This window comes from Stylophora pistillata, chromosome 6 (assembly GCF_964205215.1).
Source record: "Stylophora pistillata chromosome 6, jaStyPist1.2, whole genome shotgun sequence".
Lineage (NCBI taxonomy): Eukaryota > Metazoa > Cnidaria > Anthozoa > Scleractinia > Pocilloporidae > Stylophora > Stylophora pistillata.
Genome location: NC_142524.1, coordinates 22968582 through 22981357, shown reverse-complemented (window position 1 = coordinate 22981357; position 12776 = coordinate 22968582). Strand labels below are relative to the sequence as shown.

Genomic DNA, 12776 nt, shown 5'->3' with positions numbered 1-12776 from the left:
TACTTGAGGATTCAGTTCCTCTCTGATGGCAGCCTTTTGTATTGATTATTACAATAAAGTTGTTCTAAATAAATAAAAAATAAATCTACAAGCAAACCTTGTAATCAGAGACAGTACATCGAACAATGGACAGAAAAGGCCATTTGCGACATTTACTTGCATGAAAACTTTGTTTTACAATTACGTTTCGTCGCCATGTTGGGAGTCGAAGAGCTTTTGAATCTTGTAACTGCTTCTTTTTTTAATTTCACATTCTACCAGCTGCAGTTGTATCAAACTTTATGTAAGCCTATTTTACATCAAACATTATTAAAAAGGATACCACTGCGTATTCGCGTGTGTGATATTTCCCTGCTCATTAAAAGTCACTAGTAATTTCCGTCCAAACGGCATGATCTTTAGTATTTGAAAATTATAATAAAAAAAAATCTGAAGAGTCATTAAAATATGAATTAGTCTTGTCGCTGTAATAGTGGTTCTGGATTTCTCTTACCATAAGTTATTACTTATAAGAGTTGGCATGGCGCCCAGATGGTCGTCACTTACCTTAATTTATACCATTTACATCTTAACATTGGACGCCACTAATTATTTTTAAAGAGTAGGCCACAACCATCCAGCCATCCGAGGTGGTAAAGATGTATTTGCTATCGAATATTGTCAGCTTCGAAGATTACTAAGTCTTTGCACGTGGCACGTTTCCGACAGTGGCCATCTTGGCTGCTTCTTTCAACGGAAGTTCATCCCGGAAAGAGATTACCATTTTGCGCCACTTTCCATACAGCTCAGTTTAGTATATCGCTACTCGTCGCACATGGAGATGTCCATCCGCATTCCGGCCCACGAAACGACACATCTAATACACTGAATGCAATCCATCGTCAAACGACTGTTGGTGCAAATGGACCTCGAATAACACCGGCCGTGTACCTATAAGACGCAAGCCATGGCTGGCCCACTTCAATTGCAAAAGCACTATGGCTCACATCGATGAACTAAGGCTAATTTTTCGAGATGTCCGTCTTTTATTTATCTGAGTTTCGGAGACACAGTTAGAAGACTCCATATCGGACTACTCCTACTACTACTACTTTTGTAACTACTGCTCGGGCTACTACTGCACTGTGCTTATTTCCGGTACACGTGCGTCCTAAGTCGTTGAATTCAGACAGCATTTCCCATCCGAGGCGGGAAAAGCCTCGGACATAACTCGGAAATCATTCCATTCACACCCGTACATGGACACTTTCGGTAGAAATATTTCGAGAGCCCCATTAGCGGCCAAACACAAATGTAAACAAGGTAGAGTTCAGTTTTCTCAAGCGATCTCATTTTTGACGGATAGCAGAAGTGGATAAGAGATAGTTGGTCAAAATGAACACATTTTAGACCTACCCTACGCAATGTTCCAGATAATCCTTGCAAAATCAATGTCCACATGATGTCTGCCAGAGCTCATCAAAAACCTTGTTGCAGATCGATACCCATTTTGACATCAATTCTCGAGGACAACGTAACAGTTATTTCTCGAGCCTTGTGCATGTAATGATCACGTAACAGAATTTGCTAATTAATGAAAAAAAAGTATCCGCTGTGGTGGAGGTGGTGGTGGTTATCTTTATTTATACACGATATGTATGAAAGCTAAAGCTTGTGAGGTAATGTACAAAAAAATACTACTCAATTAAAATCAAATACAGCTAACGTTAAATAGAATTAAAGCAAATTAAAGCGTATTGAATGCCATAAGTGCAACATTGAAACAATCAATTTACATTTAGATGTATACAAAATCTTCAAATTCAAAACTAGCGGTCGATGCTGATACTATGTTATTGATACTGATGCTCTATTATTTAGTTAAGGAAAGTGTCCTCTAATAATGCACAAAAGCAAAAAGAAGTCCATTGCTTCTTTTTGTTGATTTGCTTCCGTTCGGGGAAAATGTAATGTTCGTCTGAGTTGGAATTAACCATAACACTGTTCGGTAGTGCGTGACACTATGCAAAGTTGCATCTAATTATAGCCCATTCGGAACGAAACTTTTGATTTTAGCACTAATAAAATAGAGGGCAAAGTTACTGAATGCTGATTGGTCAATGAAGAGGGTGTTTTTTTCTTAATTTTGCTTGAGAAGAGGGCAAAATTACTAGCTCATGATTGGTACTCAGGTTGCCTAGCAACAGCTTATGCTATCGAAAAGCTGTTGCTGAAGATTTTCTGTAACAATGGCGTCTCGTTTCGAAATAGTTGACGAGGAATATATCGAAGAATTGAAAGACAAGAGTGAAAACGAAAACAAGAGGAAAAGCACGGAGTACTGGAAGAACGTTTTTAAAAAGTGGACGAATGAAAGAAACTTCCAAGCAAATCTAGAAGAGTACGAGAGCGATGTCCTCGACCGAAAACTGGCGCAGTTTTATGCCGAGTTACGAAAAGAAAACGGGGATGAATATGAGCCCGACTGCCTGAAAATAATGCAGGCATCACTGGAAAGATATATAAAATCAAAAGCCTATTCAAAGTCCTGGTATCTTTTTGCAAAAATAAAATTTCATGATAGGGTCTAAAAGTACTTACGAGTGAACAGGAGTGACCACGAGTTACCACGATTGAGATGAAATCACAATATCACAGTTTTGTTACTATGACGTCATTACCCAGTCGAATTCACGTCATTTCATCAAATACCTATTAGAAAGGAGACTAATCTTTTCCGCGGCATACGTCCGATAATTGAAAAAAATTCCAAAAAAAATATTTAAAAAACCATAACTACAGCAAAACGTATATTTTATTATATCACCTTGTTATTTAACGTTTTGAAAACACGCTAAACGTTTGATTTGAATATTTCCTTTGAGACACAACGCAACCAACGTTCCGCCACTGTCATCTACTCTTCCTCTACTCGACCGTAACAAAAATACAACTCCAGAGCGCGTGTAGTCTTTACGCTTCTTGTTTATAAGTCAGCCATTATAGAACTTGACAAGAAACACACAAACCCATTCTAAAGCGCGCGGAAACGCCCAAAATGCCCACCATGGTGTCTAGCTGCCTTGTTCCCACGGTTATTGTTGTATACTATTTTTGGAATCACACGGAGAGGTTAGGTGTAATAAAAAGTTGTCACGATAAACATATATTCATACAAATTGTTCACGACCCAAGCGACATATAAGCTAAGAAAATAGCCGGACTATTACTTTGACGCTAGGAGTAGTGAGTTTACGACGCAAAAGCCAATAAAGTACTTATCCAGACCTCTCGTCGGCAGTACATATGAAAGTTGAATAAAATTTTCCAAAGTGAAGGGTTCATCATTGACACCATTGGGTTGTTAAAATAGAGCCAAATAAAATGGTCATGTGATATTGATGACTATTCTTAAAATCGTTTTTGTTTTCAACCTATCGTAACTGCGTAATCTGTAATGTACAGTTCACACTGCAAGGTTTTAAATATTATCGCATTGTTTTTCATGTTTTTCAAATCTTCCGCTATGCATTTATACAGTGAATAACTTCAGTTTTCGTGAGTAAGTCATTATTTCACGAAATTAAGCGAAAATGATTCCGTAATGACTTCATAGTGACAAAACTGAGATATTTTGATTTAATCTCACTCGTGGTCACTCGTGGTCACTCGAAAGTACATTCGTGCGTTTGTCGCCATCGATGCTCTTTAAATGGCTTCCTATGACATTTGAGCCTCTCATCAAGTCCGTAGACGAAGTTTATTTCAAACTTTCCGTCGACTATGACGACCATAGCTTATATACCTCAGAAATACCTTTATCCTTCTTTTCTGATGAGATATTCTCGCTTAGAAATTTTGTTAAAGGAATCGCTGCAAATGACGTCAAACAAAAAGTCAAGATATTTCCAGCGCTCACGCAATACAGGAAGCGATGCGTCAGCATATTTACCTTATTTAGGTCATTTAGGAAAACATTTGTGAATAAGTGCAATGAAAGAAAACTTTACTGACAATTATGGTATTCCTATTTATTCTTTTTGATTACCCTCTCATGAAGCCGATTCAGGCCTTAAATGACCACATGCATGTTTCTCGTAAATTTACATACTTCAACTACGCTCTGATAACAAGTAAGGTCAGGTTGTAACCATGCTAATCATGTTATTGTGACCTGCTTCGCAAAGCAATCTTTTTGTCGATTGATATTGTGGAAATTAAAATAGTTTTGCCTACGAGCCAAGGTCTCCAAAAGGTTTCCTTATATAGTCGAGTTAACTGCTTCAGAAAAATCGAAAAACCCTAGTTTAGCCGGAACAAATCCTAAGTGCTGATAGAAAAGTATCAGACAAGTCTAAACCATCAACCTCTGTTAAAAAAAAAGGGTGTTCAATGGTCTTCGGAGTTATACACTACATAGATCTACCATGTATAAACTGTTTCGGTAAATATTGCCCGTTCAGACAGTTCCCTTAGATATTTCAAAAATTTCTGTTTGCATCGCAGTTTACGTCTCTGTCTTTGTGATATTACTTGCGTCAATTTCGTGACATCGAGTTTCAACTACCTCTAGGAAACAATTGCCAAACTTTATTAGAAACGACGGATAAAGTTTTTCCCCACGAAAGAAACAGGGGCGTTCCCTTGATTTTGTTTCCCCATTCTGCATGTTTTAATCAATCCTTTTTTAAGACGAGGTGCTAGAAACTCAGATCTAGAGTGACTTTCTATATGCAACATATGAATAGGTTTCATTAGACTAGAAGTAATAGGAAAACATCGTGAAATGCCAGGATAAACTGCCTCACTCAATTGACGAGCATACTTTTGATTATCAAGAAACTGCAATGTGGTGTTTTGCTATTTCATGATGGGAAAACTACGAAGCCCGCAAAGGGCCATTATCAAACATAATTATTTGACGAGTTACGTGACGAGTTATTTGACGAGTTATTTGACAAGTTATGTGACGAGTTATTTGACGAGTTATTTGACGAGTTGTTGTAAAGCAAGAGCCTGGGTTATGTTTGTGTAGACGGGGCAAATATGGCGGCGCGTTTGGCCTTGAACTTTCGTGATGAATTAAATAACTCGTCAAATAACTCGTCAAATAACTCGTCAATTAACTCGTCAAATATCTCGTCAAATAACTCGTCAAATAACTCGTCAAATAACTCGTCAAATAACTCGTCAAATAACTCGTCAAATAACTCGTCAAATAACTCGTCAAATAACTCGTCAAATAATTATGTTTGACAATGGCCCTTTGTGGGCTCCGTAAAAAAGACCAAGTCATGACCTGCAAAAGTTTGGTCTTCTTGAGGGGGAAAATGGGGTTAGTAGCTCCTCATAAAATTTAATCCTAGCACTGCGGTGTTGGGTCTAAAGTGTGCGATATACGCATTTTTAATCATATACCTACGATGAATAAAGATGATCGAGTCTAGTTGATCATCAATAAAAAAACGATTATCTTACTGTTCACTGATATCTATTTACGGGGACTGATTATATTTCATTGATCAGTACTTTTGAGGACAACTCGCGTTGCAAGACACAATTGCGCTTAATTTTTCTCACACCAGTGTCGAGTCAGGTCAGTTTTTTCTTCCCACGCATTAGTTCGTTTGATGGAGTAGCTCTCGTCTTTGTGTTGAGACCTACGTCAATTTCAAAACATCCTGTTTGAGTTACGTCACGGAAATGAATATCAAAAGTACTTAGACACGTTAAATATGGTTTTTCCCCGAGACGTGTGTCCTAGCAGGAAACTCTAGCGAAATCGTGGGAAAACCCCTGCCGTAGATTAAAATGAAGAAATTTTAGACCTACCCTGAGAGACGTTCCAGAAAATCTTTGCAAAATCAATGTCCACATGATGTCTGCCAGGGCTCATCAAATACCTTGTTAGAGATCGATACCCATTTTGACATCAGTTCTCAAAGACAACGTAACAGTTATTTCTCGAGCCTTAAACATGTAATGGTCACGTAACAGAATTTGCTAATTAATAAAAAAAGCATTTTTTATTTAGTTAAGGAAAGTATCCTTTAATAAGGAGCAAAAGCAAAAGGAAGTCTATCGCTTCCTTCTGTTGATTTGCTTCCCGGTTCGGGGAAAAAGTAATCTTCGTCCGAGTTGGAATTAAATGATCATAACATCGTTAGGTAGTGCGTGACACTACGAGTTGTGCTGTATGTCGACGAGCCCTACGGGCTCGTCAAAATACTTCACAGTTCATAAAAATACCCAGCGATACTAGACAAAAAAACCTCTAATAACATCTAAGTATTTAACTGGATGCGTGTACAGGGCTCCACACGAATCCCTTGAGGTTTTTGATTATTTGGACGATGTTAAGAGGTATGCGATTAAAAATAATTTCGAAGTCATTATTATGGTGATCTCAACTGTGACATTAATAACACCTCAAGGCAGACAGAAAGGATGCTGGAATTTGCCATGGTCAACGAACTTGAACGATTGCTAAAAGAACCAACGCGTGTGACTTTGATAGCAAGCACTCTTATTGATGTGTTATTCACCTGAACACCCATGTTGTTTAAGAAGGCAGGTGCAATTAAGATCGCTTTGGGCGACCATTATCTCATCTACGGTGCCATTCATGACCCAGCGAATGTAGCAAAGTGAATGCCCAACGCTTAGATAGCCTGCAAAACCAAGCAATGCCCATGATATTGCATGCTGACTGTAAGACATGTACTCAGTAGATGTGCGCTAAATTACAATCATTATCCCTGCACAGTAGACGCCTTTTCATCAGGCTACAGTGTTTACAAGATTATTAACAACATTAGCAGCCCTAAGCAGTTGACAGGTTACTTAATGAAACGAACACAAAGACATTGTCTTTCCTTCAGAGATCCAACAAGATCTACCACACGTAAAGACTAAGCTAGACTAAGTGTGGACAGATCTCGCATAAGTTCTCGGCTGCGAGTGCCTGGAACAAACTGCCAAGAGATATACGTGAACTCACAACACTTGCACACTTTAAGGGCAAAATATGGACAGCTCCAGTCACGATCTAAGCATGATGAATTTTACCGCGTGGGCTTTGTACACGTAAGAAACTCGTACGTTTTTCGCTTATAATAGCAAATCAAAAACTGTTTTGAATAAATCTGTCCTCCCGAAATATTTCTTGGCCATTTTAGTCTTGCTTCCTATTGATAGATTCCATGGATCTTGAGATCTCTTCACACACGGACAAATTCGCATTTTCCATTTTGAAACTGATGATCCACATGCCCATTTGCACACATGCGAAAATATTTAGCGATTTTTATCTATCATCTTGATTTTTGAGTTAAAACGTAATATGCACCTATCGCTTTTTTCGTCGGAAATAAATTCCTTAATTAGTCTTCTTTCGCTGGAGCTTCTTTTTTGGAAAAGTTGATTTTTAAAAATGTACTGCCCATTGTGTTTGCTTTCTTGGTTTCTCTAGAATTTTGACTTTTCACAGGCACTTGTTACACGTGTCAATGGATTTAATCTATACTGAATGAATTTTTGGCTAAAAATTTTTAATATATGTAAAGAAATTTTATTGCAAAATTTTCACTTATGGGGAGCTCCGCTTTTAGACGTGGCTAAATCTATATAGTAAAATATCATTATCGCAACCAACGGCCCCTCAAAGAGTGCATTCGAGCTATGACATCCTAATGATCTGCCGTAAGGCTGTTTAGGGCTGTCTAGCTATTTGTAGGCACTGAAATAAAACGTATTTTCCGAGTATCTCTTTCGTAGATTCATAAAGCGAAGTTCATTGTTTAGTCAATTATTCGGCTTAGTGATGTAGCTAAAAGACTTGATTTCATCGGTATACCAGCAAATTTAGTTTCCGAAAAACATATGCATCCTTATTTATGTGGAGAATGCTAAGCTACTGTCATCGCTGGGTTCTGGTTGATTATAAGTACATTAAATTCAGGCCTTATTTTCAATACTGCTGAAGTAGTGTTCATTAATGCTCGAATCGCTTTCATATTCATTTCATAAACTGCAGTGCACATGTATGATTCTACCTATATGATACTACCATCTACGGCGACGCGGAAACCCGGCCGGACGAAATTAAGTGGAAAGCTTTAGAGATGTTCCTATTCATTTGATTACTGTTCGGGGAAAAAGTAATCTTTGTCTGAGTTAGAACTAATTATAACATCAATCCATCGTACGCGACGCTATGCACGGCTGCGTAACTTGACTTTGTTCTTGCGTGAGACTTGTCGCGTCATTTTTTTTTTTTTTTTTTAACTCTGCTACAATCTAAAGGTCGTCGGCAATAAAGTTAAAGAAACGGTAAAAAATAATGTGCTCAGCAATCTTGGAGATAAGGCTCAGCATTGAAATTGCTTTGTAGTTACATAAGTCTTGGTTATCACCTTTTTTAAAGACGGGAACAATATTTGCACATTTCTAATCCAGTGGGACACAGCCAACACTTAAAGAGCTACCCCCGGTTAGCTCGCCGGATTGTGCTGTCCCAATACTCATGGTCGGACCAAATACTCCTGGTCATAAAATAACTGTGAAGAATTTTCTACCTTTCTAGTCTGAAGAAATGGATAGATATTCTAGTCTTCTCAGATAAGGACGAATAAACCGTAGGTCCCGTCTCCTGCGGGGTTAAGGGTAGGAGACGTTAATTCCCCACGCACGAGATTACTGTGTGGTGGATGTCCTCCCCTTGGGTGGGATGGGTGGGTTTACTGGGCCCGCAAGCTGTTGCGGTGTTCCCGCCTGTCGGCTATTAACTAAGCGTGTGAGAGAAAGTATAATTTCCGATGAACATCCTCGTAATGCTCTGCCCTTTATTTGATCAGGGCCACACGCCTTTGATGGATCTACGTTTTCACAGCGATTTTAACACTTCTGTAACTTTTGCGTGAATAAAATACAATTCATCATCTTGTGCAGTAAAAGTGGTTGTCGTTTCTACGCGGAGGCAAAAAAGTGATTAAATAAATTTCCCTTGGCTGCGGGACTGAGGCTTTAACACTACCGAAGTGGACAACTTTAGGAATCTTTGCAAATGTTGTTTTGGATCTATAAAAGTTGCAGAACTTTTTTGGAATATCCTTTACATCGGATTGCAGATTTTTTAAGTACTCGTGATATTCACGTTTCGTAGCAGTTTTGATTTGTTTACGTATAGGCCTGTAATTGTGATTACAGATCATCTTTTCGGTTGGGTGAGAGTGGTCAAAACTGGAAAAAAATCTTAATTTAACGCAATTGTCTTGAATTTTGCGTGAACGTGAGCGAGTTTTGGATATTATTCGTGATGCGCGAAAAGGCCAAATATTTTTATATAGCTTAGTTTTAGAGGGCGGTATGGGGAACCCTACGGCCACGGAATAATTCAACCGACAGAAAAAGTGTGATAGACTCAACTACTTCTTTAAATGGCATGTAATATTCTAACTTAGAAGCGACTCCAAAGGACGATACAGTAACTATCCCCAATAACTTACTTAAGCCTTCTACAAACTATATATTGGCTCACCACTGCACAAACTCACAGCTTTCACTAAAGTTCCTTGAAATTAATAATATCCCACAACAGCTCTCTCTCTTGGCATAGCTTTCCAAACAGTCGGCCACTCCCAGGTCCCGCAAGTAACTACTACTATGCGACCGAGTCCCGCTTGCTTGTATAAATGTGAAAGAGAGATGTAGCAGCCCGTTTACCTGACCACGTCACCTTGTTTTCCCGCCATTTTTTCACGTTTGCCGATCGCGCTCTGCCGTTTCCACTTGAAAGTAACCTGTTTCGTGTTTGCCGTGTTCGATAGATTTTCTTTCCTTTTTCTCTCACAAAGATGAAGTTAATGGCCATGGAAATGTTCAACAAAACTATTCCTTGTCAGTCATATAAGGGCGCCTTCAAGTCCACCATGACTTGAGCACACACGAAGCCAAAGCGGCAAGGTTCGAGCCGATTTCGCGTGAGACGTGAAAGGGGAAACTGATGCTTACCGTTTCACGTAAACGCGGTTATAAATCTCTCTATTTACAAAGTATTCCGGAACATTCTGGAAGCTTAAAACGTAACTATTTGGGTAGTATTACATCCTAAAAGCGAAACAAAACAAAATGTTCTCGAAAGTTAACGTTCCATAGAGAGTTCGAATCATTATCAATAGCTGGGAACAGACCCTTATATAAAAATACCATGACATTTTATTCAAAACCCCCTTATGTAAATCATCATCGCTACATAGCGACAATATAGAGGTACAAATATAAAACCCCTGGATGTCAAGTACGGTTCTGACCTTCACGATGGACGATGTACGATCGACGATGGACGATCGATATCAACATCTGCGCGCAAATCCTAGATGTAACATTTTACCATCGCAATAAACAACTGGACACACGTTTAACATGGATGTGACATTTTAAGTTCAATTAATCAATATCAACATCTAGGCACAGAATACGCACTGTATGTAAAGAGTTACGATCAACACAGACCCCTAACCGTAAGATACTAAGATAAGTTGCAACATCTGCCTACTGCTCATCATGTAAGACACATCGATTAAAACCCATGGATGTAAGAAACAACGAACAATATCAACATCTGGGCATAGCACACTCGTGTAAGACACACTGATGTAAACCCCTAAACGTAAGGACCAACGATCAATATTAATATCAACATCTGGGCACAGCCTATTCGTGTAAGACACACTGATATAAACCCCTGAACGCAAGGACCAACGATCAATATCAACATCTGGGCGCAGCCAATTCGTGTAAGACACACTGATATAAACCCCTGAACGTAAGGAGCAACGATCAATATCAACATCTGGGCACAGCCAATTCGTGTAAGACACAATGATATAAACCCCTGAACGTAAGGAACAACGATCAATATCAACATTTGGACACATTCTTTCATATAAAACCCACTGATATAAAACCCTGAATGTAAGACCCCTGATTGTAAGAATCCCTGATTGTAAGAACCCCTGATTGTGAGAACCCCTGACTGTAAGACCCCTGTAAGACCCCTGATTTTAAGAACCCCTGATTTTAAGACACCTCATTGTAAGACCCCTGATTGTTAGATGTTAGAACCCCTGACTGTAAGACCCCTGTAAGACCCCTGATTTTAAGAACCCCTGATTTTAAGACACCTCATTGTAAGACCCCTGATTGTAAGAACCCCTGATTGTTAGAACCCCTGACTGTAAGACCCCCGATTGTAAGATCCCCTGATTTTAAGAACCCCTGACTGTAAGAACCCCTGACTGTAAGACCCTGTTTTTAAGAACCCCTGATTTTAAGACCCCTCATTGTAAGACCCCTGATTGTAAGAACCCCTGACTGTAAGAACCCCTGATTGTAAGAACCCCTTATTGTAAGAACCCCTGACTGTAAGACCCCTGATTGTAACAACCCCTGACTGTAAGACCCCTGATTGTAACAACCCCTGATTGCAAGAACCCCTGATTTTAAGAACCCCTGACTGTAAGACCCCATGGCTCGGAGACCCAGGAGCAGTGAGTCGATTTCAAGTTAAGGGCAGAAGAGCCCCTGGGGACATTGTCCTACAAGACTAGTTCCAAACGGTCGCAGTCGTTCTGGCATCTGATTGGTGCCAGAAAATCTTTGTTTTTTTCTGCCCAATCAGAGTGAAGTGTCGTTTGGAGTCCTTTCGTGTGTTTTAACATGCACATATTGAACAAGCCTGTTGCTCGCTATGTTTGTCTCGGCCGTGCGACGAAGCTTTGCCCGAGGGGAAAAGTTTCAGTCTCAGCACACAATGTAAGAGAAATCGATCAGATTGTCCGCGAAATCTTACCGGAAATTATACTAAATACTTTCGCAGGTATCACAAGAGAACGAGTTTAAAAGTTTGGGAGGTTCGTATAAAACACAATGGTTGAAAGCATTGATATGTCGCTTTAAACGTTAGATGAGATGTAAGCCTAACTCTTTCAAGATTTTTTTGTATAATTTGCTGTCACTGAAACTTTTCCAATCCCGTGAAGCTATTTCGTCGCACGGGCCAAGCAGGTATGTCGAACAACTGGCGCTTACGCATTTTTTTGTGCACGCCCGGCCAAAATCTAATCTAATCTTCGCTTGAAAAATTAAAAAGAAAAGCTGAACGTGGAAACTTTTGTTTATTAGATGTGGGTAGATAACCCTGTACTAAGCTGACATTTGCAATAAGGCAAGCTCGCCCTTTCCATCCAATATTTCTTTGTCTTTGGTTTTGTTTTCCCCAATGAAAGCAGCATCGATTCCCAATGATCAAAGGTAATTAACTTGGTCTTCAACTATCGACAAAAGAGGTGAAGTGACAATGACCAAGGGACTAGAAGAGGATCCGTGGCCTTTCGAGCTCAAGAATTTGAACACTCAACGCAGCATTTGAAAGATTAACTTTCTTCAAACCCCTTCGGTAACTGTCCGAAAACATATCTCCTTTCCACGATGTTCTCGATGATTAGTTTTTGTTCAGATTTTAATTAGCTAACCGGAAACACAGCTAAGCTTTCTTTAAGCGCTTGCTGGAGGTCGTCCACGTACTTAACGTTCTCTGCAAGTTTGGCCAAATTGTAAAGACTTTACTACAAAGCAACGATTAGAATTTGGCGCGCACAGAAAGCTACGTAAGCGCTAGTTGCTTGACATACCTGCGTGGCCCGTGCGACGAAATAACTTCACGGGCTTGGAAAAGTTTCAGTCACAACAAATTGTACAAAAAGTCTAAAAATATTTAAGCTTACATCTCATCTAAC

The 12776-nt window shown here is 39.4% G+C and overlaps 1 long non-coding RNA gene across 1 annotated transcript in view; it reads left to right on the top strand.

Moving 5' to 3' along the window:
- The window catches only part of LOC148728857 (uncharacterized), an 18303-nt gene extending 17974 nt beyond the window's left edge, over positions 1-329 (top strand). The window contains exon 2 of the long non-coding RNA XR_015988836.1: positions 1-329. This exon is cut by the window's left edge and continues 373 nt beyond it. This is a non-coding gene — a long non-coding RNA (uncharacterized LOC148728857).
- The last annotated feature ends 12447 nt before the right edge of the window (positions 330-12776 follow it).